The sequence below is a fragment of the Capsicum annuum genome, chromosome 6 (genome assembly GCF_002878395.1).
Source record: "Capsicum annuum cultivar UCD-10X-F1 chromosome 6, UCD10Xv1.1, whole genome shotgun sequence".
Classification (NCBI taxonomy): Eukaryota; Viridiplantae; Streptophyta; class Magnoliopsida; order Solanales; family Solanaceae; genus Capsicum; species Capsicum annuum.
In genome coordinates this window covers 126,070,480-126,075,916 of record NC_061116.1, presented here as the reverse complement: position 1 = coordinate 126,075,916, position 5,437 = coordinate 126,070,480, and positions in this window count along the sequence as shown.

Below are 5,437 nucleotides of genomic sequence, written 5' to 3'. Positions count from 1 at the left end.
ATCTTTTGAAAGAATAACTTTCAAAAGATTTAAATGATATTTACATTATGAGAATTGATATTCTTGATGAACTGAAAGTGATTGACAAATTATATGATGACTCACATGTGTTATTGTACTTATTTCATCCTCTCATGATTATGATAATTTTCTTCGGGCTATGTGAGTCTTTCATATATCCTACATATTTCTTATAAATATTTATGATAATGATGTTTGTAAAACTGCATACACCCCCATATACTCGGTTCCATTCCATGGTACTGACCCACATCTTTGGATATGGGCTGATTTTCTCAGAATGTAGGTTCAGGTGCTCAGTTCTAGGTTTGACAGTGATTCTTCTAGCACGTTGTTCTACATCCTCTATTGTGGTGAGTCCTCATGTTCTGAGAATGTGATGTCTTATGTTGGTTTCACGAAATTGTTTATATTTGATAACTGAGTATGAGTCAGTTAAGGCATATCTCAATGGCTCGCTGGTTTTATTGATTTTCTTAGAGGCTTGTTAGACTAGTATAGATGTTGGGAATTGACTAATAAGTCATATTTTGTTATCTTTCTGAAATTCTTTTATTCTTGGATGATGATTACTCTATTGATATTTGAGGGTTATTTAGGGGAACCCCATTGATTTATGTTGAACTGAATGAAAATGGCTCAAAGGGTTAGCTTGGTGCTACTCGTAGCCTCAAGCACCGTGTGATGCTTTGGGACCCATTTTTTGGGGCGTTACAAACTTGGTATCAGAGCCTAAGGTTTTAAGGTGTCCTAGGGAGTCTGACAAACCGCGTTAAGTAGAGTCTTGATCATTTGTGTGTAGCGTGCCACATCTATGAGCAAGAGGCTACAAGATATTTTAGGAAAAAGTGTGATTCTTTCTTTCAAAAGTCTATCATGCTTAAAGTGTCTCTCTCTACTATTAATTCACGCTCTTCTCTTTCAGAAATATACCTTCACGAGTCTTGTTGGCTGATCTGATTGAGTTAGACATGGTAGATTTTGATATGATTCTGGGTATGGACTTGCTATATTCTTCTTATGCCTCTATTGATTGTCGGACCCAAGTAGTCAAGTTTCAGTTTTTAGGTGCATCCCTGTTTGAGTGGTCTGGGAATTTTGTGTCACCCAAGAGTCATTTTATCCCTTACCTCAAATCTAGAAAGCTTATTTCCAAGGGGTGTATTTACCATTTGGTTAGAGTCAAAGACACTAAGTCTGAGACTCCAACTCTCCAGTTTGTTAACATCGTCAATGAGTTTTCTGATGTCTTTTTGGATGATCTCCTAGGGATACCTCCTGATAGAGAGATAGAGTTCGGGATTGATCTTCTTTCTGATACTCAGCCCATTTTTATTCCTCCTTACCGTATGGCCCCTACAGAACTTAAAAAGTTGACAGAGCAACTCAAAGATCTACTAGATAAGGGTTTCATAAGGCCCAGTGTTTCTCCTTGCGGTGCTTCTATGTTGTTTGTGAGAAAGAAAGATGGCTCTTTGTGTATGTGCATTAATTACCACCAATTGAATAAAGTCACCATAAAAAATAAGTACCCCCTTCCGAAAATAGATGATTTGTTTGATTAATTGCAAAGTGCAAGTTATTTCTCAAAGATAGACCTTCGTTCCAACTATCATCAACTCAAAGTTAGGGAGTGTGACATCCCAAAAACCACTTTCCGAACTCGTTATGGCCATTTTGACTTTCTTGTTATGTGTTTTAGGTTAACTAATGCCCCAGCAGCTTTCATGGACCTCATGAATTGAGTGTTCAGACCATATTTGGATATGTTTGTCATAGTGTTCATCGATGATATACTGGTGTACTCCCGTAGTGAGGATGAACATTCTGATCATCTCCGAACTGTCTTGCAAACCCTTAGAGATCAGATTTTATTTGCCAAGTTCAGTAAGTATGAGTTTTGGCTAAGGTCAGTTGCTTTTCTAGGTTATATCATTTCTTTCGAGGGTATTAGAGTTGATCCCCAAAAGACCAAAGCTATTAGAAATTAGCCTAGACCTATTTCTCCTATAGATATCCAAAGTTTCTTGGGTTTAGCTAGCTATTAATGCCGTTTTGTTGAGGTTTTCTCCTCTATAGCGTCTCCTATGACTCGGTTGACCCAAAACAAAGTGAAGTTCTTGTGGTCTGAATCTTGTGAGAAGAGTTTTCAGGAGTTGAAGACTTGACTCACTTCAGCCCCTGTTTTGACTTTGCCTGATGGTGTTGATGGTTTTATGGTGTACTATGATGCTTCGAGAGTTGGATTGGGTTGCGTATTGATGCAGAAGGGTAAGGTGATAGCTTATGCTTCTAGAAAGTTGAAACCCCATGAGAAAAATTACCCCACCCATGACCTTGAGTTGGCTGCTGTTGTGTTTGCTTTGAAAATCTGGAGACTATTTGTATGGTGTCCATGTTGATGTTTTCACTGATCATAAGAGTCTGCAGTATGTGTTTACCCATAGAGAATTGAATCTTAGGCAGAGACGATGGTTAGAATTATTAAAAAACTATGATATGAGTGTGTTGTACCATCTGGGAAAGGCTAATGTTGTGGCGGATGCCCTAAGTAGAGTGTCCATGGGTAGTGTTTCACATGTGGTAGAAGGTAAGAAAGAGTTGACTCGTGATGTACATCGTTTGGCTAAATTGAGGGTTAGGTTGTTTGACTCTGCTGAAGGTAGTATAGCGCTTCAGAGTAAAGGAAAAGCAATACTTAGATGCTAGTTTGGTCAAACTGAAGGAGTCATCAAGGACCAAAAAATAGAGGTTTTCTCCTAAGGGGGAGATGGAGTGTTGATATTATAGGGTAGATTGTGTATCCGAATATTGATGATCTGAGACAGAGGATTATGGCTAAAGCGCACGGGGTGTGATATTCTATTCATCCTAGTGCCACCAAAATGTACCGAGACTTGCAGAAAATCTATTGGTAAAGTGGCATGAAGAAAGATATAGCGGCGTTTGTAGCTAAGTGTGCAACATGACAATAAGTTAAGGTTGAACACCAAAGACCTGGAGGTATGATGCAAGAGTTTAGTATTCCCACCTGGAAGTGGGAAGAGATAAATATGGACTTCGTGATTGGTTTACCTCCTTCCCGATGCCATCGCGATTCCATTTGGGTTGTGGTTGATAGGTTGACTAAGTCTGCTCATTTCTTGCCTGTTCATACTTCATATACTGCTGAGGATTACGCTAGATTATATATTAGAGAGCTAGTCAGACTGCATGGAGTTCCCTTGTCTATCATTTTGGATAGGGGTACTCAATTCACTTCGTAATTTTGGAAAGCTTTTTAGAAGGGTCTTGGTACCCAAGTGCTTTTGAGTTATGCTTTTCATCCGCAGACCGATGGTCAGGCTGAGCAGACCATCCAGACCTTAGAGGATATGCTGAGAGCTCGTACACTTGACTTTAAGGGAAGTTGGGGTGATCACTTACCGTTGATAGAGTTTTCTTACAATAACAGTTTCCACTCTAGTATTGGCATGGCTCCATTTGAAGCCTTATATGGGAGGAAGTGTAGATCACCCATAGGTTGGTTCGAGGTGGGTGAAGCGGCTATGAATGGTCCTGATTCGGTATTTGAGGCTATGGAAAAAGTTAAGTTGATTAGGGAAAGGTTGAAAACTGCGCAGAGTCGTCAGAAGTCATATGCGGATGTTAGAAAGAGAGACCTTGATTTTGAAGTTGGTGACCTAGTGTATCTGAAAATTTCACCCATGAGGGGGGTGAAGAGATTCGGAAAGAAGGGAAAGCTTAGTCCCCGTTATGTTGGTCCTTATAAAATTCTTAGCCGTGTTGGTAAGGTATTTTATGAGGTCGAGTTGCCTTCCGAGTTGTCCTCTGTTCATCCAATATTCCATGTCTCCACGCTTAGAAAGCATATTAGTGATGTTGTGGTAGTGGATTCCTCTGTGAGTGCTGATATTCAAGAAAATCTTTCTTTTGATGAGATTTCTGTTGAGATTCTTGATTTCAGTGTCCGAAGACTAAGGAACAAAGAAGTTCCCTTGGTCAAGGTGTTGTGGCGAAACCAATCTGTTGAGGTGCAACTTGGGAAGCTGAGGCGGATATGCGATCCAAGTACCCGCACCTATTTTTTTCGAACTCTAATCAAGTCGAAGGTAACGTTCTTTCCTAAATTATGCACTTTTGATAAAAGTTATAGCAGTTCAACTGTCATTTATTATGTGTTCAGCTGTAGTTTCTTGAATTTATGCATTCTATGTTGCATTCAGAGTGAGAAACGATGTGGTGATGAGTCTAACCAATGGTTTCAGATGTATGCTCTATTCCCTATCTAATCTTGGCATGTCTAGCGTCATTCGAGGATGAATTTTTCCAAGGGGGATGATGTAATACCCCAAGAAATTTTTTGTTAAAATTTTGTGCGTAAACGTGTTGGGTTCTATCTTCTAGAATGAATTATAAATTTTTCCGTGCAGAATTTCTTAGGTAATGACACACCATTGCATAGAGTATTGAATAATCTTTCCAACGATATGTGGATCATCCAAAATGGACACCCGAGCGACGAGTTATGAACATTTCGATCGAACCATGAATAGTAGTGAACAGTAAAACGTGCAGGAAAAAGGTACTGAGGCCTAGCGTATTTTTTCTCTAATTTTAAATGATCATAAATCCTTGTACATAATGAGCTGGGTAATCTACTATATATCAACGGAAAGCTCTGTGAGTCCTCTTTCCAATGAAATTAGTTTGATCCAATTTGTCTATTGGAGCAAGAAGTTATGGTCGATCTACTTCAGCCTATCAAAAGCAAATTTTTGGGTCAACTTCAAATGATCATAACTCCTCGTACACAATGATCTGGGTAATATACTATATATCAACAGAAATATATGAGAGTCCTCTTTCTAATGAAATTAGTTTCATCCAATTTGGATATCGGAGTAAAACATTATGGTTGATCTACTTCAGACTATCAAAATAGTCCACCAAAGAACAGATTCTAGAATTATTTGATTTTTAGGGGCGTTTTGGTCATTCTCCCTCACCCAAAATCCATCCAAACCCTATATTAAAGCCTATAGAAGCATTATATGTTATATTTCATCAAATTCCCTCAAAAGGAAAATCCTAAGCTCCTACATCCAACTTCAAGAACCTCCAAAGTTCACCATTAATTCTGCAAATTTATTCAAGATTCCAAGTTCCTAGTTTAAGAATTTCAAGAACCTCCAAAGTTCACCATTAATTCTGCAAATTTATTCAAGATTCCAAGTTCCTAGTTCAAGAACTCCAAGAACCATCATTCAAAGGCATGATTAACATCTCAAAAACGAGTATCAATCTAAAGTTCATCATTCAAGGTATGTGGGGTTTTTCAACAAGAACTCTCTTTCATTCTTGTGCCCAAAAGTAATTTTCTTTACAAAGGCATGATTTTTATTTTATTTTTACG